The sequence below is a fragment of the Leuciscus leuciscus genome (assembly GCF_965113295.1).
Source record: "Leuciscus leuciscus genome assembly, chromosome: 16".
NCBI classification, from domain to species: domain Eukaryota; kingdom Metazoa; phylum Chordata; class Actinopteri; order Cypriniformes; family Leuciscidae; genus Leuciscus; species Leuciscus leuciscus.
Genome location: NC_138740.1, coordinates 17,839,338 through 17,861,991, shown reverse-complemented (window position 1 = coordinate 17,861,991; position 22,654 = coordinate 17,839,338). Strand labels below are relative to the sequence as shown.

General features: G+C 37.7%; 1 protein-coding gene across 2 annotated transcripts in view; it reads left to right on the top strand.

Annotated features, from left to right (window-relative positions):
* The window catches only part of ndst1b (N-deacetylase/N-sulfotransferase (heparan glucosaminyl) 1b), an 87,791-nt gene that overhangs the window by 26,406 nt on the left and 38,731 nt on the right, over positions 1 to 22,654 (top strand). For both annotated transcript variants that reach the window (XM_082140431.1, XM_082140432.1), the window contains exon 2: positions 4,217 to 4,318. The gene's annotated coding sequence lies outside the window, so the exon portion shown is untranslated. The remainder of the gene's footprint in view (positions 1 to 4,216; positions 4,319 to 22,654) is intronic.

The window sequence follows — 22,654 nt, the reverse complement described above, 5'->3', positions numbered from 1 at the left end:
GTTTAGTGAATGCTTTTTCTGTAACATCTTGGCTTGGCATTTGCACACGCGGGGGAGCAGGGGAAATGGCTATATTGAGGTATGTGGTTCTGTAGTGATATTCTGGCTTCAGGGATATGAACTGTGATAAAGAGGAAAGCAACTTCTGTTTTGGCAAGAGGCACAGGAAAAGAGATGACAGGCCGAAGGCATGAATTTGATAAATTTACCTTAAATGTGCAGCCATTTTAAGAAAGTTTTGTACTCCTCTCCCTGTCCTAATCTCAGTTCTGTCTAAACTATATGACAACAAATCGTATTTCGAAAATGGGGAGATGTTCGGCGTAGTAAATTGAGAGGAGTGACAAACAATAAAGATGTTAAAAAGATAAAGATTAGCCTCCTTAAGCCCTGAAGGCATTTTCAGAGTTGTTGTTTTTTTCTGAGTGACATGCACAAGTAAAGACTTATAACTCCAAAACTATAGAAAGGAGAATCAAAAGTTGGGTATTGTTTGATAGAAAACATTTTACATTTTTAGAAAAAAAAATTAATTAGGCTACATTGGGGCATATCTCGTGATCGACACAATGCATTAGGTTGATTTTTGGTCTAATTTTAATCGTGATAATCTGCTTTACATAACAATCGGAGCATGTTTCATAAAGTTACGAGCGAAGAAAACGTGACATAAACGTGCTTCCGTATATTATTTACACATGGGTCTTGCAGGGCTTCATGTACACAAACTCACTCAAGTTTAGTCGAAGCCCAAAACAAGTATGCTTGTATTCTTCTCTGTGAGACCTTTCAAATATGACGCATGACTATATGAACTGTATGATGTTTTTGACATATTACAGTGTATAGTTCAAAAAAAGTATTTAATAAATTATGAAAACTTTTTTTTTTTTATCAGCAAATAACTCCTACGTAGGAGTTAATCAAATTAGCTACATGCATTGTAAAGGTCAGACTCTTGAGCTTTCAAATCTCTGCATTCGTGTCACACTTTTTATACAATCTTCTTTTTATACAAAAAACGTTAGAGTTTTTTACTTGGATTTTAGAGTATAATGATTAAGGTGTATACAGTCACATGTATTCAAGGTGCTTGGAAAATGTTATTCGTCATTTTCCTTACTCCCTGAACACATGTGACTGTACTTAAATCTTTAATCTTTTAAATACAGTTATTAATTCATAAATATGTTTTTGGGGAGGCACACCACAGGGCATTTTTGAAACCTGAACTTGCCTTGTCATAAAAAAGTTAAAGTAGGCCTATTTGATATTAAGAGACTGTCTGGGGACTGTCTGAGACTTCCTCACTATGCGTATGCACAATGGTCACACTGCATGACTGATTTGGCAAACTTAAAAAAAAAATACTTGATCAAAACTATTTATTTCCCCTAATAATGATAGTTATGCCAAACTAGCTACAACAAAGTAATTATTGCTTTTTTTTCCCCCTGCATCATGATATTATAATCGTTACTACTTTGCTGAGGTAACACAAATGTCAGAAAGCTTTCTTCAGATGATATAGCTTCATGTAAACGTTTCTAATTCTGAACTAGGACTTTGAATGTTGTTTTGTTATTGATATTGCCTTCAATAATACTTCATAAAGTTCATTGTCCAGTCTGTGAGGATTCAGGAAGTCGTGAGCTCCCGTAATAACCCGCAGATTTGCATTTGTCCAGAAAGCGAGCCTGCAGCAGTTGTGTGAGCCGGCGAGGAACGGCCTCAGCTGTTCAGACAGGCACCAGTGAAGTGAGAAGTTGTTATTTTTGGCTCCGTTCCTTGTGCTCACCTACACTGTGTTTTGATGCTGTTTTAAAGTGGCTCTTGCCAGCCAGATATATAAGGGGTCTTGGCCCCGAACAGCTGCAATAACCATTCTTTCTGCCTGTCACTCCTCAGGACTGATGACGGCACCCAGTGCAGATTTCATGCACCTCTGATTGTAATCTGCCACTCAAGACCTCTCCATGCGAGGCTCTTGATTAGAGAGCAGTCATTAGAGCAGAGAACGATACCCTACGCTTGAGCACTTGTGCGTCGGCATTTATGCCGTTCTACTGGATATCTCGCGTCCGATTTGGACAGATCGCCGTTACATTAACCCCTTTGGAGCATAGCTGTAAGAGCATGTTGGTGCTCTTGCTTCTTTGCCAGTATGACAGACTGCAAGATATGACTTCTTTTTTTTTTGGAGGAACCAGTTGGCGCTGATCCAGAGCTGCCGCAGTGTCATTGCCAATCCCTCAGTGGCTTCAATCCAACTGCTCGGATTCAGCACTTTTCCCCTCCCGCTGCTGTAATGTGGCCTTTCTAAGATAATGTATCTCTTTGGAAATAAAATGCACATCTCAGCATTGATATTAAAGTGGATTTTACTCCATTTGCGAGAGTTCCTTGTTCACGTTTTCTCCCGTCAGGGGCAACAATGCGTACTGTAGCTCATGCATGAAAGCTCAATTTAAAGAGTTTTTGCAGGCTGAGAGTTCCCTGACTGCACCGGTAGGAACCGGATAAATTGACCAGTGGTTGCCGGAGCTGTGGAGCATCAAAACAGGGCAAATACTGCTTGAATTATTCATATAATATATCTTGCAGCACGCTGACTTGCTTTTGAGGGCAGTAACTGGATTTAGATACTCCAAATGATCTCTTGATGCAGCTTCTGGAAGCTATTGAACAGTGGTGACTCAACCATTACTGTCTTTTAGTTATTTAGTTAATCTTCTTATAGAGTAGTATGGTTATTTAAAGGGATATGAAAATTGTCAACATTTAATCACCCTGATGTCGGTCCAAACCTGTATGGCCTTCTTTATTTTGTGGATCATTAAAGAAGTTCTTTTTAATAATGTTAGTAACCAAAAAGTTTTGGTTACCATTAACTTCTCAACCACTAAAAAAGTATCTTCTTCCACAGTTCCATAAAACTTCCACAGATGTTTGGACTGATGTGTGGATGAGTAAATGATGACACTTTTAATTTTTGGGTAAAAACTACCCTTTTAACTCCAGATTAACATGCTTTCTGCCCCACTTTTTTTATATTTTATATGTGTAATGATACACGTATTGTTACCCAAAAATTTTCAGCATGGGTCTTTTGGTTTGGCATGCATGTTACCGAACAAATGCAAGCGTTGTTTTAACCACTGAATATGCAGAACATAATTTGAAACTGAGTTTCCCACCTAGGATGGGACATTTGCATTTATATCGATATACTTTGTTGCTAACACATCAGATGTCAGATGCATGTGCTGTTAATGCATTTGAGACCTGTTTTCTTCAGTGCTTAACTTACATTTTATGGTTGTATTCTTATCTGTAAATGTTAGAAAGTCACACAAGTATTTCCATTTTGCATGAAGAACTTCACAGACTTGAATAGAGCGTCTGCATGTGCATTAGGGGTGGAATCTTTTGGGACCTCAGGATTCGATTCTTGAGGTCATGATTCAATTAAAAATCGATTCTCAATTTTGAATCAAATTTAGATCCGATATATGCATGGATTTGATTGTAGTTTTGTGTTACTTTTTTTATTTGATTGCGGTAGACAGTTGAAGAGGTCTAGAAGAAGAAATCTCATTGTAAACCTTGAAATGTATTTTCTTTTTTCTTTCCCGTTTTATTCAACCCAGTATTATAAAACAAATCCCATTTAAATCTGACTGCGTGCTTGTATATTAAATGAATGGCACGCAATAGAAGGGGAGTGCAATAATTCTGACTAAAATATATATATATATATTTTTTTTTTTTAAGTATCCAAAAGTGGAAAAACTTCAAATCTCTTCCCCCATTTACGAAAGCATCATACACTGAGTGTGTTGCAGCCGGTTGCAGTAGTACAGACTTTTTTTGTTTAAAAACAGAGCCATAGTTTGTTCAGTAAACCACTGCTTAATAAAAAAAGGAAGAAAAAAAGGCCATTTTATTTTTTTCCCTCCTGCTTTACTAAAAACTGATCCATTACTTCAAAACCAAGGTACATACTGAACCGTAATTTTTGTGTACCTTTACACCCCATTTAATACATTTTAAATCCGTCCAGCTGCTTTAATTGATTGACTCTAAGAAAGGACTGTTTTTCCACAGAAAACCTGGGTGGTATAGTGTCTGAAGCCCACCAGCGTGTCCCTTATATTCTCCCCTGCTTGCTCCTGTTATTGCTTTGTTAATCGATGTGCTCTGATTCGTTTCGCAGGAATGCCTGCAGCGTCTCGGAAGACTCACCTGCAGATCCCGAGCTCAGGCGAGCAGAGCCACTTTTGATGAGATTCTGGGAGGACCACACTGTCAAACAGAGGTAGGAACGGAGCCGGTCAGGGTTTTATTGCTTTACCAGTTGGAACGTTGTTGTGTGGCCTTGTTGTTTTGTTTCTTGTAGTGTGCTTGCACCAGGTGTATGTCTGTCAAAGGACAGAACACTGAGTAAACAGAATTTACAAAGTCCTTAAATGGGCACATTGTTGCCGTAGTCACAAATAGTCATAGCATTTACTTCTGACATGATAGTGTGTGTTAATATACTCTCCTAAATAGTCAGAAACTGCCTAATAGAGTCCTGCAGGGATGACACATTTTTGAAAGCCAAAACCTGGAAACTAGCATTTTAGCACTTGTGGCTCCGTCTTTGCTGTGAACATTAAACATCATCACACCGAACATTGTGCTCTTGCAAACTATTCTAACTCAAACTTTCAAGGAAAATATCACAGAGCTTATTTTATGCAATAATCCAAATGCCAATGGAAAAAATCCTATTGGGTTTTTGACATGGGAACAATGGTGATCCTAACTTCCAGGTTGGCCAACAAAAATACATCACTGCAGCACTCCATTGACAACTTTTATGGTGCAGTGTGTAGTTTTTAGGCTGTCATTACTTACTCAACCTCATGTCGTTTCAAACATGACTTCCTTTCTTCTGTGGAACAAAAAAGTAGATATTTTGAAGAAGGTTTCAACTGTTTTGTCCATACAATGAAAGTCAATGTGGTTAAAACAACATCAACATCTGAATTGAGTTGGTCCTCCTAATACTGTAGAAAGTCTTTATATTTGCAGTAACACCTGGTCATCCTTAGTTTGCAGGTATGATTTCTTGGCCCCTCTCTATTGTTCTATTATTAAAAAGTGGCAAAAGCCTCATTCAGTCTACAATTTGTTAACACCTGAGTAGGCTTGTTGAGTCTGTAGAGCTCTGTATCAAATCTTCATCGTTGGAATTGGGATTCGTCACCATGTATAAAGCATTTCCCTTCTGGTTTCAGAGACACAAAGGCACATGAGTCAAACTGATGGCAGGTACCAGTGTTTCTGATCTGCCAAAGATCTAGACCTTGACTGTATCTCTCACACGGTTCACATTCCTGCCCGTGGGAATGCATGAAAAATGAAACCTTGGATTCCTTAACAAATTGAAATTCTGCCAGTCTGCTGTGAGCTGTATTTGATCATTTAAAATGCCTCAAATAGTCACTACTAAAAATTGTCAGATGTTTATTTATTATGTTGTAATTCGCATTCATGTCAGATACAGCCGAGTACAGGCCTTATAATGGTGTGATGCTCATAGGCATCATTGATCTTTACATCAACCCCTCTTTTTGTTTTTCACCTTATGGAAGTGAAGGTGGAAGATGAATTATAAACTTTCATAAATAATTGAGAGCCATCGGCAGAAGTGAATTATTAATAGGTGAAAAAGGCATCTCTCTTCATGCGTAAGGATGGGCTAACATGAGCACAGACATGTTATTTCCTTTCATTAAGGAAAAGCGTGATTCTACTAGATAGAGCAACTGGAGTATTTGTGATTTTTGTGCTCTCTCCTCTTTTATGATGTTTAAAATTATGATCTGAAATCTGATATTCCATCTCCAAAAGAAAATTAAATTGTGCTAAATGCATTAAATAGCATTAGGCATACGTACAGAGATTTGGCTGCATTTACACTGCAAGGCGTAATGTTCCATTCACTTCCAATTCCATTCAGGTGATGCATGAACCATTTTAAAAGAGGTTTCCTGGACAGGCCCCTTCCTTACATTGGAGGAACAGCCAGATAGTCCCGCCCCCAAAGTAACGCCATTGGTCCAGCCAATATTGAGTCAGAGTGTGTTCAGGGAAATCAGCCTAAAAATGTCTTACTACTCATTAAACTCAAACACAAAAGTATTTGACGACAAAAATTACACACTTTAGCTTTAAAAACATTACAGATTGTTTACACAATAATACTGGCAATGATGCCAGACATTGAAGCGCCTCGTTGTTGAAACTGGTCTGTACAGTGCATGTAATAGTTTCCAATTGCCGCTGTCCAGTGGGTTGTGAGAATGTTGGTGTGTGCTGTGCTGTTTCGTTGAGTAGCACAACTTTGTCCCTGTTTTGGGTATTTGGCTTCCTAAATGGCTTTATAATGAAATAAAACAGGCTCTGCAATGAAGGACTGTAAGGGACATATACTGAATGTCAACATTTCATAAGAAACTACATCACATAAAATGAATAGATGTTAACACTTGCATGCCATCGGTGGCACAGGTGCACTTCCTCCATAGCCGCATTTCCACTGTTGGGCCAGTGCGAGCCGGGGCTTTTAACGGCCCTGGCTGGGCTAATAGCCTCGGACCTGTAGCACCGAGCCCAAAACACACTGCGTTTCCACTGACGGACCAGAAGCTCCGAAGAAGCTTGATTAAAACCCGCCCGTAACACGCCTCTCTGGAACAACGTCATACAAACCCATCATTTCACCAACAAATGAAAGTTTTATCAGAAAACTAATCAGAAAGAAGTCACTGGAAACTAGCAAGATCGCAAAACGAACATACAAAAGTAGCCGTTTGTTGGCATTTTTGTTGTTTACTTATATATTTTAAACCTAAGCATTGATGTTTTACAATAATAAGTGATACATTGATCATGATGATGTAATTTGTGTCAAGATTGCACATTAGTCACACAGAAATAAAGTGGTATTTACCGTTATATCACAAAAGAAAGGATACGCGTAGTTAATTCAGTCGTGTCGGTTTCTGTTTATTTGAAGTCACAGGACAGTATGTTTACATCACATTTAGAAAGAATGATATTTTCCACCAAAAATACGACCTGAGGAGCTTTAGCACTCTCTCCAGTGACAGTCCCAGTTATATTCTCAGTCAGAGAAACAGAGGAAGCTCCCGAAAAACTGGAGTTACTTTATTTTATGACACATGCGGAGCTAAATATGGATATCAGACAGTCCGGTATAAAGAGACGAGACGTACTGACAGATAAAATAAATACATGATTGTGATAACCTATATGATTTATCTGATTTCTTCAAGCGGTCGTATTGACCATGTTTACTATGGTAATGGTTTTCATATTAATATGTATGCCTTATACGGTGATCAGAATCCATCGGATCACAAACAAGTTATTTCAAACACTCAATGCTATCTGAAAGTGAGTTTTGAGCTAAAATGATTTTAAAAGTATTTAATGCTGATGCCCTGGTATTATGAAGTCACCAGACTCCGCCTTTGTTTGTAACCACTCCTCAAGCCCCAGTTGGCCCGCTTTGGACCAAGGTATTCGGCTGGCCAAAAAACCCTGGCCGTTGGCCCCAAGGAAGCCCCGACGAGGCCCGATCAAGCCCCGGGAGTGACAGTGGAAACTCGACTGGCCCTGGCACGCACCAGCATGTCCGCTTTTGGCCCTAGTCTGCCAGTTACCAAGTAGTGGCTTGACTTTGACTCGATGTGAAACGACTCTGGAATAGAAGTGAATGATTTGGCATGGTCTGGAGATTTTCTTTGTGAAAACTAATTTGACCTAATGAAAACTTATTTATGTATCAGTGACTAAAAACTTCATCCAGCTGGAGCTCAACTCGACTTGCTTGACGTGAAACACTGACTTCATTTTCGTCTGGATTATGTGCTTTGTCACACTCTTGTGCTTATTGTCCTTGTTTTGCAAGTTAAAAAAATACAATAATGAAAAAATATGATTTGCATTTTTTTATTTAGCATACGCTTTTATCCAAAGCGACTTACAAATGAGAAATACAAGTGATTCAGCTGGAAGTAAGAAATAGTGAAAGTATTGAGAAGGTTAGGTTTTATAGAATGAGTGCATAATGTAATTGTATAGAAATATACACACTACCGTTCAGAAGTTTGGGGTCAGTAAGATAAAAAAAAATAAAAAAACATTTGAAAGAAAGTAATAGTTTTATTCAGCAAGAATGCATACAATTGTAAATCTAAAGTAAAGACATTTATAATGTTACAAAAGATTTCCATTCAAAACAAATGCTGTTCTTTTGAACTTTTCTGTACGTCAAAGAATCCTGAAAAATTGCATGATGGTTTCCACAAAATTATTTAAGTTTAATAAATATTGAAAGTTCAGATTCGCCATCACAAGAATAAATTGCGTGCTTTCGTCCCTCTCCATATTCTTGCAAAATTAAGCAGTGTCCAGCATTTTAATTATGTCTTGTTTTTGTTTTTTCTTACATGACATGACATTACAATACCACAATAAGAAATATGATGGAATCATAGCATTGCATATCATTGCAATCTTAGAGAGGGATTTTTGATGACTGGATGGAGCAAAGGAAAAAAGAAATCAAAAGTCGTTAAATAGACAGGACAGAACATCCTAAACAAACCGACCAGATCTAACAAAAATTACAACTTCAAGATGCACTTATCTTCATGACATGCCCCTCCTAAATAAAATAAAAAAAATAGTTTTGAGCTATCCAGTACTCTAAAGGAAAAATTGACAAAAAAATACCCATTCCTAGTTTCAACAACAACAATTTCAGTAGATAAGTGTCTTAATACATATAATACACTTATAAAGATAAGTGATAAGACAAGATCTTTTACACTCACTCTCTTTTGCATTCATGTCAATAAGGTTAATTATGCACAAAAGATAATTTGCTCTAGACAGTGGCAATGCCAAGAGCTCTAGACTTGTGTTCGTCTTTTGTGCGAGTGTTCTTAAATGTAAATGCAAACCTACAACTGTTGCGGAGGGCTCCTGGATCATGTTTATGAATACTAATGAAGCAGACTTTTGAGCAAATTCACCGTGGTGCCTAAACAGTGCTGGATTACTCGTTTTCACTCTCTCTCTCACCGCTACACTTTCTCTCCTGTTTTATCATTATGTTTTGTGATTGTATCAGCAGTGGTCAAGGTGAAGTTTGGGTCTATTCCAATTTTCGAAATGATTCTCTCTGGATGTAACACTGTCTGGGCTCAGTATATGGCCTGTGCTGCTTTGTCAAAGGAAATGAAGGTGAGATTTCAAACAGCTGACAGCTGCATATTGGCCGGGACCTCTGATGACTGTACCCGACACTCTCCAGAGTCGTCCTGCCCTGCGAAATCATCACAATCCACACTTGAAAGAGATTTTTCTGACAAAGCAGTGTCCGCACATGGCCCAGGTGGTCGTGAGTCCTGCGCTTAGTTGAGTTTCGGAGTGCAGGAACCGGTGGGATCGCTCACGCCGGCAGCTTGTTGTCTGGCATAAACATTCACACTGAGCCATATGGAAAAGTGAGATAACCAACCATGCTTTTGTTGTTCTTTATCTGTGTGTAGCATTAATCTTACACAAACTTCATTACTGAAGAGAGTCTACCTACAGAAATGTGTATTAAACCAGTGCCTATATTATAAAGTGCAGAGTGGAAAGAGAATGGATTAGAGTAAACATGTATGCTTGCAATGCTGTATTTTATGAATATAAGCATAGCAATTATAGTTGTTGTTTTTTTTGCCAATGAGTGTTGCCAGTGGAGCTGTGCATTCATTTAGAATATTTGCTGTCCATTACAATGTTATGATGATTATAATGATGATTAGTTATGAATAGTTGTTTCATTTTTTTAGGATTATTTTATAAATTATCATTACTACTAATTGTTTTATATCTATGTTATTATAGTTGTTGTTGTTGTTGTGGTTATTATATTATTAGCCTCTTTCACACATGCAGTCTTTACTGGTAAATTACTGTTACGGTATCATGTGTGAACAGGACCTTTTCAAAAATAGCAGTAAATCGGTTCTGGCAATTTACCAGAATGAGAAGTTGTAACATTACCAGTAAAAATGCGCTGACAAAAGAAGCCTACTTTGGACCAATCATAAAGTTCTTATGGAGATGACACGATTACTCTGTGTCCTTTTGGTAATATGACATCGAATTTGGTCTAATAAGGTGTAGTGGGGCTTGATATGTCACCAAAGTGGGAATATAATTGTTTGTTCCTTATTTTTGGTCAAGCATCTTGGACTAAAAAATATGTAATGGCTCTTTGTCCCTTTAGGATTATGTGTAAATGAACTCTTATATATAGGCTACTAGCGTTGTTCCCATTGTTGACATCCGCATTCTCCGTATCCTACTTCAGCTTCAGTTCAATGTTTAGATTTTTTGCACCCTCAGATTTCAGATTTTCAAATAGTTGTAACAAACCGTACACCAATGGAAAGCTCCGTATCCTACTTCAGCTGACAGCCGACTGGTGTGTTTTCTTTTTTGTGTGTGTATATGTGTACACTTGCCCGTCTTCGCTCAATCCTGTTCCCTACTCGCCCCTCTGTGTGTCTTGCGCCACTGCCCTCTTACTGCTGATTGATCGAATCCGCCTGGAGACCAACACCCTTCTTTCATTTGCCAGCACCTTGGGAGACAAGAAGCAGGTTGCCCGCCAGCTCCACACGGCCTCTTTTGACCCACAGGGTAGGCACGGATGCAGCACAGCAACAAGAGTGCTACCTTGACCCACTTTAGTAGACACAGAAGTGCTTTAACTTGAGCTCATGTCCTTTTTGGGCGGCCTAAATGGAACAAGCACCTGGTATCGATCAGTCTCTCTCATGGGCTCCACATGCTTGCACTTTGTTTCTCGGTGCAGTCGTAATGCTACTAACATTCTCAGACATACACACTCATTCACAATTAGACATCCCCCTGTTTTCCTGGCAGGCCCTCATGTTCCTTTTGCTGTCCCTGAACAATAAGTCGTCTCAACAATCTGAGTGCGCTCTCTTCACGATCCAGGGCAATCACCAGTAGGCCACATGTGCTAGCATGCTTCAACTGCTCGAATGTTCTCCTAGTAGGGTGGAGACCGAGAAAAGAGCTGTCAACTGGGATGCTGGGTGGAAATGTATTCCCCCCTGTAACGTTCAGCGGAGATGCTACCTCTTCTCTCTCGCTCTTTTCCTCCCCAGCTGCTGTTCAAGTCAATTATATGATTCGCTGAGTAGTCTGTTCCGCTCTCTTAATGTGCGGTACTATTAGGAATTCTCTGCATGCTGTGGGGGGAATGAGGCCTACAGGCCTTGCCCCCAGGATCCATCCTTCATCTGAGAGAGCTCAGAGCTGACGCAAAACAAAAAAGAATCCCTGCTTTTTCCACTTAATCCTCTATAATTTCTTCCATTGATTCACTTTACATGTAGTTTCTTCCAGAGAATTATTATGAGAGATGAGCTTTAGGATTTCTGACTATGAATTCACTTAACTTGCTTCCTTGTGCTTCTAGTCTCACTTAGCCAGACCTTCAGACTGACGGCAGAAGGTCAGCTTTCATTGGGTAAGGACCGTGCAGAGGCAGTCTGGCTGACATGTAAAACAACCAATCAGAGTTCGTTTTGTTCAGCGTCATGTTAAGGGGCGTGAAAATGTAACGTCGATGTCCCTAAAATAACAGACCGGAGTGTAAATCTCTTGGACGAATTGTAAAGAGTTTATGCCGCAAATTTTACATACTTCAGAATCCTCGTTTAGTTGATCCTGATAATCACTCATTGTCACAGTTGTAAATACGCCGGCGTTCTGCTTCCATGAGGGGGTTTGGCGTCAAGTCATCTTTGTTTCCAGGCGGGCCATTAAAGAATTCGACACACACGTCTCCCGGACATCCTGTAGAATTCAACCAATCAGATGATGACTTTGAAAATCCTGAAGTGTTTCCAGTTATGTGTGCCATATGTATCAGACGTTCAGCCAATGGTCAGTTGTGGCTGAGACTATTGTGCAATGTGCATCATCCTGAACCCCTCAGCTTAAGGTTATTTGTGTTTGTCTAAAGAGGAACCTCTGTTTTTAGATAACTAACAATTGGGTCAATTACATGATTCCTTTTTGTCGTCCTAATTTATTTAAAAATAATCGTATTTCTCTATTTTCATTAACTTTTCATAATCTTATGTATTTTTTTAAATTATTATTATTACTGTTAAAAGATCTAAAATTGCAGAGGTCACTATCCATTGGCGAGCCATATGAATTGATATTTGTAAAAAAAATTAAATAAAAAACTTTTCTTGAAAATTCAAATTTTTTTTTTTAACATGAATACACATTGTAAATTTCTAAGAACTTGACAAATGTTTTTTTTAAACTATATTTTTCAAAGATTTTTCCTTTTCTTTATTGTGGACACCCTTATAATTCATTGACCCAATTGCTCTTGCTTTCGCTCCAGAATATGGTCATCTTCTCCATTTGCTTGTTCCAGAAGGGTTATCATCCACCTCCTTCCCTACTCCCCTGTTTTCTAAGGGGAGTGGAAATGGCCCTCAGCTGTAACCACATCCAATAAGTGTCCATCATCTCTCCCTCTCCATCATGTGAGACCTGGGCCCTGATGTATAAACAGCGAATACGCACAAAAAGCCATTGAAATGTGTGTACGCAATTTTCAACGCACATATCTGGATTTATAAAAAATAAAGTAGGCGTAAATATGTGCGCACGGTACAGACACTCGACTGCGTACACACTTTTTACTGGAGTGAGCGAAGTAATGAAGTAAACAGAATAATTTAAACTCTGCGGGCTACTCTCATTAATGGAGTTAAGCACTGGAAATCATTGTCCAGCAGATACAATATTTTAATATTAATTTAAATAGAAATATTTGTAGTGGATGTGCTGCTTTTGAACACTTTTCCTGTGGAATGCTATGTTTTAATGTTTCACCTACAGCGAGGGTTACTTGGCACGTGATAATTCCGCTTTGAAGATAATTTTTTTGCATGCGAATAATGATCAATGATGCGCAGTTACTCTAAGCAGATGGCTTAGCAACATAGACTGTATAATGACAGACTCTGAAGGACTCGCTCGGTGATCGAACGGTCCATTGGCCGGTTCGAATAAGTTTAATGACCGTAGGTTGTAAAACCTCTGCTGCACGAAGAGTTGGTGTCGTGCACAGACAGACAGTAGACTAATCATTTTCGGGGTCTTCCCAATATTATGAAATATACTATTGTATTTGAAGGGTAGAATTTGAAGGAAACTGTAAGATATGCATGGGTTTTTTTTTATTTAATTGTTTTTTGTTTTTTTTTATCAGGCAATTATTTACACTGCAAAAAAATAAGGCCTATCTGTGTCCATTAAAAAATATATAAACCATCCTAAAATATATGTTTACCTTATAGGCAATATTGCATCAATTTGATTTGCTTAAAGCAATTAAAAATAGCCTGCTATTTGGCTAGTGGAAAAGATTGAGAATAACTCTTCTAGTAATAACAATATAGTAAGCTCTATATTGTTATTTCGGGGAGGAGATGGGGTAGAGATGCATATACGGACAATCTTCCAGTGACTGGGTTTTATAAAGAGAATTTTGCGCAGGTTTAGGCGTACAATCTAAAATCTAGATCCAAGGTAAAATCTAACTTTTGTGCACTTTTAGGATGAAATCAATGGAAGGAGGCCCCTGGTCTGGTACATTTAGACCATTCCCAACCTACCTGCTCATGGGGTGACTCCTTTTAAGCATGCTGTGCCGATGAAAGTGACAGCGATGGCTCCTCTGTGTATACATTCCCCCTCGCAGAGAGAACGTTTCCTCCACAGTAGCCTGAAAGCTGGACTCGACTTAGCACCCTGACGGTGGAACCACTTAGTGGATTTTAGCCTCAAATGTCAGGCCGATACCCCTGGGATGTGTTGCACTGATGGGATTTTATAAATAACATTATTCAGCACTTTATTCTGCCTAAGGTGGAAATCTGCACAAAAGAACTAGCACATACACTACTGAAGAAGCAATAATATGTGATCTCAGTAATGTCCGAAATTTGATGAAAGTTGAGTTGAAGACTGACCTTTCGCTCTAAAATTGTAGAGCTTATTATCGATCGGCGAGCCACATGCTCATCTGTCAACACGAGTGAGATTTTCTGCAGATTCCTGCAGTGATCCTTGAGCCAAGCATCACTGATGACTCACTGTGTCACTGTGATTTAAACTAGCTGGACTTGAAGTCCTACTGTGCAAAGAGGCTATGACAATTCCAAAGTGGCTTTTGCTGACTTTTCAACAACAAAAAAAGCAAATAACTTTTTTGAAAAATTATGTTTTGAGCCGTTCCAACGATGTTGACATTTTAAGATGGTCTTCTCTGCAAGAGTCGTTCCCTGCGTCTGACAAATAGCGCTGCCAATTTCAGAAGAGATGCCAGCCAGAATTCCCCACTGAGAGCTTGGACACACACGCTGATGATCAAGGCAGTGCAAATGCTACACCTCGCCTTCAAATGGCACCCAGCTCTCTGGCAGTTGGGTAGATGAGCAAAAAAGAATAAAGCAGGATGGTTTCAGGGTGTTTCAGGTGGGTGGATGTGGATTGACGTGCATCTTTGTTCTGACTTATTCCAGCATGAGTCAATGCTCTGGCAGTCAAAGCGGATATCTTAGGGGCTGACCATAAAAAGGTAGACAGACACCACAAGTCTCTTACACTCACCAAGGCGGTATCAAATATGGAAAAATATTAAAATAAAAAGGTTCTTTAAATTATAATATTTCACAATATTAGTGTTTTACTGTATTTTTGATCAAATAAATTAAACCTTAGTGACTTCTTTGGCCACTAAGAAGTCAGACTTCTTAGAGTCTACACTTTGGTGACGTCATGTAGTGCAGACCTATAGGGCCCTTGGCGCGAGTCCACGAGGGCGCATTGAGAGATATTTTTGGGACAGACTCGATCGTCAAGCCGGAAATAACGGTCTGGTTGTTGTTGGACAGGAGAAATCACATTTTTGCGCTCCGATGTCTTATCTCCATGTCAACTACACAGCCTAATTTTACAGTTCTGTATTTTGATATTATGCATGCCACCTGGGCATTAGACAATAGATACATCATGCTTATTTAAATGATGTATACAGTACATAATAATACATAATGTTCCATTTGAACTAAGATTACAATTTTAACACAATGAAAATGTGCATGAGTTTCAGATGAATTTACAGGTTTCAATATTCATGCTATGTTTACATATGACTCAGTAAAGCCCTGACATTCGGTTCTATTTATTTAATGAATCATAATGTTGATCGTATTATTCAACGCACTATTATTATGTTTGAGACATCAACCACTGGTCGATGACCATAATGTTTGTATAAACTGTAGGTAACAACTGGTAAAATGTACATCTAGGTCATAAAAAAATTAATATTTTCTTCTCAGCCATGTCAACAATTATCCGTGAGCAAAATCTCCTCCCATCCGTTGTCTGATTGGCCTTTCGCACAGATTCCTGGGTAGTTAAAGCGGAAGACTGCTTCAAAGGTACAAAGGGGGCGCTGCTGAGCACACTTCAGAGCGTTAAAATGCTGAATGGGACGGCCTACAGACTCGTAGACTCGGCGAGCACGCGCAATTTAAGTCCACGAGACCGAAAGTCCACATGAAGTGCGCCATTTGGGACAGGGCCTTTTGTCCACTTTGCACTGTCCATCAGATCTCTGTGCATAAAATCAAGTCGCATCCTGCTTTATTTTTCCAATTAAATATCCTGTTTCACATGGAAATTGGTTACGAACACAATTTCAAAATGTCTTTAATGATTTTTTTGTTCTCCATCTCATAAGGTAGCATTTACCAAAATACGTAGCGTTGTTTAATGTGACGGCTGTATATTGCCATTACTGCTTTTAATCTAGCACTGTGGTTTAGTGAAGCAAAGATGCATATATTAGCACTCATCATTAGCACTATCCCACATTACTCACACACAAAGCTAACTCTGTGGCCAAGCTTATACCTGTGACTTTCACCACCTGGCTTACTTAGCAGGATTTGGCGTCAGAAACGGGATGCAGAGGATGGCAGGTGCCAATGGAGTTGTGTGGGGCGCTGCCCTCTGAACTGATTGCTGCACCTGTGGTGAAAAGGAAGACCTGTGGGCTGAATGAACTTCAGAAGTCATTTGTTAAGTTCCAGGGTTAGGACGGGTTTCTCCTTGGAGTGTCTAAATGTAGCTGGACCAACCCCTAGTGCAGATGTAATTTAGGCCACGAGTCCTTTGAGGTCAGAACTGTAGTTTTTTGTCTAAAGACAAGGCTGGTTTCAGATATTTATACATGTTGGTCAGTTAGTCTTTGGTGCCCACAGTCTCAAGTCATGAGTTTACATAAGAGATGCACCGAAATTTGGGCCAAAACCGAAAACTCAGGATGCACTTGGCTGAAAATCGATAAATAAATAATAAATTAATAATCCATGAATTAATCAAAATAATTTAATAATCAACTCAAATATCTACAATGGAGATGCACAAACATTTAAACTGCACATAAGGCAGTTTTTATTTAAATTTTTTAATCACAAAATTGTTTCTACTCCAGTTTGTTGAAGTATAAACATTTAAATGACAATAAACTGTAATAACTTGTTTTTATGACAGATTTATTCAAACATACGTTAAATAATGAAGCCATCACTAACATGTTAAGTACAAATATAATGAATATGTAATACAGTGCATATATTTAGCAAAATGCTCTTTTATCAAGATATTTTTCCTAGCTAACTTATGAATTTATGGACATTGAATCGCTTTTTTTAGGTAAGTGTAACATTAAGTAACATTGTATAGCCTACAATCTGTTTTATTGATGTCCCGATTGAAACTCTGATTGAGCGCTTTCATGTTTACATGTTCACCCATGTTTATTTCATGCTGTAACTAGTAGTAAAGAGAAAGAGATGATCTGTTCTGGTGCGTTTGATCCATGCTGCCGCTTGAACTGAGTTCAACACACCGTATTAAAGAGCGCCAAAACAACATTTATTGTTTAAAGTTTGTACTTGATACTTTGCTTCATATTAAAACTAACAAAACACAAAGCTTTTTGCGATGAATGACAGGCTCGCTACAAATGTTTAGTGAAGTTTTCTTCACAATTCAACAGAAAACAGCACGGACTAAAAGATAATGGAAACCATGTCCTTATCAATTCAATTCGAGCTAGTGTCCACATAGCTAACATGTTTAACTGTTGTAGCTTATCCACGTTGTGCGCACGAAATAGACTCTAAACAAACTATATATTTCATATGTCTGTATAAGGTTTAGGCCATGTGTGTCAGGTAAATAAAAAAATCTGACCCTAAATGGTTGCATTTTTTCTTCATCAAATATGTTCTTATATATGGTTCTTGTATATAAAATATATATGAATCTATGAAATATAGATTTTTACATTCATATTTTAACAATAATATTGTTAGCTCAATATATTTTATATAAAATTTAAATTGCATACATAATTGTACAGATTGATCTTGAGACCGATTAGTCGATTACTTGTTCAGGCAACCCGCCAAATATTTAATTTTAATAATGTGGTTATTAACAAACTGCTGATCAACACACCAAAATGCGACTGGTGCGCACACAGTGAATTAAGTTTTGTTTTTTGTTTTTTTTACAGCTCAGACAAAGTACAAAGCCAGTAACACACACACATAATCACACTCACAAACACATATACTCCTCCTTTTTCCAGCAGTTAATCTCAGCAGTGTGATTATACAGTTGTTTCTCAGTTTTTGCCAAGCTGCAGCCGTGTGAGCGTCAATTAAGGTGTAACGTAAGGCTTGACCTCTCAGAAATCGATGGCTGCTTCTGCTCTGCCCGTCTAATTGGTAGTCAATGTGATGAATCTTGAGGGTGGCCAATCGTATTTGTTTCCACTGAAATCCAATAGAGTAAATTCACTCTCCCTGTGTTCCTCGTTCATGTCAGCATGATGCATTGCTTCTGGCTGTGCTATAACTTCTAAAGCAACATCCTCTCGCTTTCTCCCTCCTCTCGCCTCTCTTAACCTAAATCCCTCCTTCTCTCTCTCAAAGTGAAAGAGGAAATCTTCTCGTTCCCTAAAGCCGTGGGGCATATAGAATATGCCAAAAAGATTAAGGCACTGGGTTTTTTACCCGCCTGTTGCAAGGACCCTACACAATAGCATTTGCTCTCATTTCTGCTTATTACAAAGTAGATTCAGCCTGTAGTTTTATGTAGGCTACGTATTCGTCTTTGAGCCAGTGACATGTTTGTCCTCAGTGGAATGGTTTCTCACATTAATAGTGGGAAAGTTGTTTCAGTAAGGTGTTCCCTTACGCCGCCTTTCTTTATAAGAAGGTTGAGCTGGAATAGTCGGTTCCAGCCTTGATAGCGGATTCATTATATCTAATCTTGCATATATCCTTATGGCTTTAGTTTAGCTTATTACTTTTTCTGTACATGGATTATTGTACCAAACCCACTTTACTGGGAGTTTTTGCACTCTTGAGCACTGAGCCGTCCACTCAACCACTCCGCCTGTAATCATGTGGCTGTTGTGTACTTTTGTTTGGACTCGAAGAACTGGCTGCACTTGTAAATAATTGATATGATCAGTAAGTCATAGCAACATCTGTTTTCCCATTACTTCAACTCATCAAAATTATTTAACCAATTTCAACTGATTTTGAAAGTTAAACAAGGTTCATATAGACATGAATGAGTTGAAAGGATTTTAATGCCGATCTGATTTGGGAAATTAGGTGTATTTTTTTTAATTTTTTTTTATTATTATTATTTTTTGTAATGCCAAATCCTTCATGTTGTTGAATAGATCATGAATATGTGCAGTACACAATCATGTTTGATCAATAGGAGTTAAATTCTTGAATGTACTTTTAAGATGCACTGTAATCTTTTTGTAATAAAAAAAAAAAAATCCAAAAAATGTATGGCAAACATGTTACAAATGTACACTCACATAAAACACACACTGCGTCCAAATATGCCTATTTCCATACTATATCGTTTTCGAAAAACAGTATGCGAGGAGAAGCATGTCCAAATTCATAGTATTCATAAAACAGTAGGCGAAAACCTGGATGACCTGCTACTTCCAGCGAGATTCTGAAGTGCGCACAACTGACGCCTTAAGTCACATGACAATGACAACATGGCGGATGTAGTACATCCAAAATTCATTCTACATAGAACAATCTTTTTAATGGTCTCAAAGCAAATTTCAAACCAAATGTAGTCCTTACTGTACAGTATGCAATTTCGGACACAGCAACAGTCTAGAAAAAGCGTCTCTCATGGTGGCCGCCATGTTGCGATCACATGGTCTTACAATTTTATTGAGTTACTAATATAAATAATAATTAGACTTGGGATGAATAACTTCTGGGCTGAAATTTTTTTTTTTTTTTTTTTTTTTGTGAATCAAACACAGCTTGCAACGCATTGTATTATTTTTTTGCTTGAGACTTGAATCACTGTAGTTTCTTGTTCATATGACAATGATTACATGAAGATACACTTCATGTGTGTATGAGTAATGAGTTTTGTTAGTAGAATTGTGTAAAAAATGTATGAATAAATTGTTACCACATGATTTGTTTTAGTATATTTGTCTACTGTATAATGGATTGCATTTTTATTGAATGTGGCAATTATTGGATTATATTCATTCTCTTTAAAAAACAAATCAACATCTTAATTTAAATTTAAATAGGTTTATTATCAAAATTACAGTACTGTTCAAAAGTTTGGGGTCAGTAATATTTATTTTTTTTACGCAAAAAATACTTTTATTCATCAAGGATGCATTGAATTGATCAAACATGACCGTTAATACATTTCTTCTTCTTGTTCTTTAGAACTTTTATATTCATCAAAGAATCCTGAAAAAAATGCTTTACTGTTTCCAAAAGAATCTTAAGCAGCTCAACTGTTTTCAACATTGATAAGAAATGTTTCTTAATCAAGAAAATATTTTTAATTATTATATTAAAATATATAGATCACATAAATTTAAAATAGAAAAGTTGTTTTTGGTACAAAAAGAATAAATGAATTAGGGAACAGGAATCATTAGGAAGAATCAGAATAATTAAGTTCCTTAAGATTCCTGATAATAAAAATGTCTATAATATGTTGGAGTTTTTCAGTTCTCAAAGCTCTTTACAAAACATAAACCTCTCGAAGTACATGTGGCCTAATCCAAACAATTTAACTCAAGCAATATTCATATTAAAAACACAGCAAAATGGAGCAAGAGTCAGTGCTGTAGTCCAATAGGGTGTTGTCTGTCCCGATGGGATTAGAATGCTATTGGAAACAGATGATATTAGGATTTATTTTTCCAATTAAACAATGTACTCCATGTCTGTTCCACATTTCAGTTGCTTAACAGATATTTATTTTCTTTAAGCCCGTACATTCAAGTGCCTTGCTTGATTGCATGTGATTTAAATAATTTTTTGTGAATGCCGTCTAGAAGAACAGCCCATTGCCATTGTTTGCAGTCATATCAGTCAAAATGTCTGTTTCTACCAGTAACCTGAAGTTTATAAATGAGAAAAAGAAAGCACCGTGGCCTTATCAGGGAGTTGTTTTTTTTCCCCCTCCTTCAGTGAAACCTGAAGCGTCTTTTGTCCTGCCTCAGCAGAAACGGAGCCTGGATAACAAGAGAAATGTACGAACTGACACGGCCACTTCATTGTTGTTTGTCTCTTTAAGAGGAGCCTTACATAGACGTCTCATTGTGTTTCAGACACAGGACTCCAGTGCAGAACTGCACACCCGCGCTGATGGCGATCCATTATGCTCTAGCATATTAAACCCGATCTAATCACAGCTAATAAAACAGCTTTGCCACAGTTCTCTTTTAAACAACGGGTTAAAAAAAGACGTGTAAGCGGTTTGTGCAGCTGTCCTGGATCAATCGAGCGTGAGCCGTAGGAGATTAGACAGCCTGTTATATCCTTCTTTATGGCATTGTAGTATTGTGTCTCCGCTGAGTTTGATGGACAGAATAGTATATGGCATTGGCCTCAGGACAGCAGTCGAAGCTGAGAATTGAATCTTTTTGAAGATATTGAAGAAGCTGTTTTTTTTTTTTTTTATACTAGCCACAGTAGGGCTGTGTTACTATATATCATATCTGGAGGTGTTATACAATGTGAAGCAAACCTTAACTCCCTTTAAATATGTTTTTTTAACTAAATTTCCGATAAATAAAAAGAGGATATAACGAAATGTATTTAAATTAGATTCTAATTAAATGTAAATTAGATTAAAATTAGAATTACAACATGGCAGATTTACAGTCTAAACATTTACTCATTTTGCGATTAAACATGAGAAATTTGTAAGCTGTTTTTTACAGAGAACATGATGACATTTTCAACAAAGTCAAGACTATAAACCCAAAGCTAACAAAAATAGTTCCTAGAATGCGGCTTTGAGCCAATACTAATGGAAAAGTTCCAAACAAGACAAACATTTAAGGGATCATGTACAGTCATAACACTTGTTACTCTGCTTTTCTCCAAATAAATAATTATGTGGACATGAAATATTGATGTGAGTTGAAACGGTTTTAAATCTTACCTGTTCATTATCTTATATTCCACTACAGTATACAAAAACAACAGTCATTCTGGCAACAAAACGACTACAACAATATTACAGTCCCCTGATTGATTTTCAATACTATCAATAACTGAGATGCAAGATATCACTTATGAAACAAAAGAGAGTGATATGCATGCATGGTCACTGTGAACTTTTGTATGGAAAGTAGCTGGTTTTACAGTTTTCTGTGGTAAAGGGAGAAATCAACAGTGTGTGGATTAGTATCGGCATGAGTACATACATTTACATTTTTAGATGAACTAACCCTTTAAACTTCTGTAATGTGACCCATTTCTGAGTACGACAGGATAGCAGGAAGTACTGTAGAGCGAGACTTGATTTATCCACTAGCATTTGATTAGCTTGTGAAAGTGGGCCGTGATTATAATTTTTAGCGATGCGTCCTAAGGCAGTCATAAACTGTGGGGTGCAACTCTCACCATTTGAGCTATCGACATGAATGATACCTAAAATTACTTTTTAACCACATAAAGTTACTTTTAACCACATGGACCTACAAATTGGACTTACAAATAAAGCAGGTGAAACAGAATAAAGTGCCAGGTCAGTTTGCATTTGTCTTTCATTATGTAAAACCTTTTATTAGGGGAATCTGAAAACATAATAGTTTATGATAATACTTTAATAATATTACTGTTATGAGGGCGAGTGAGTTATGCTTTTTATGTTGTGAACTAGAAGGAATGTGTATAAAATGGGATATTTGATTTAGTTACTCGCTCTTTTAAAATTGATTTTGTGTGACTGGCCTTCAGCGTAATCTCATTCGCAAACTGCTCCCAACATCCCGAAGATGAATTCACTGTTATCGTTGGAGGTAATTTCAGGGTCAAGTCAAAATTTTCTGGCC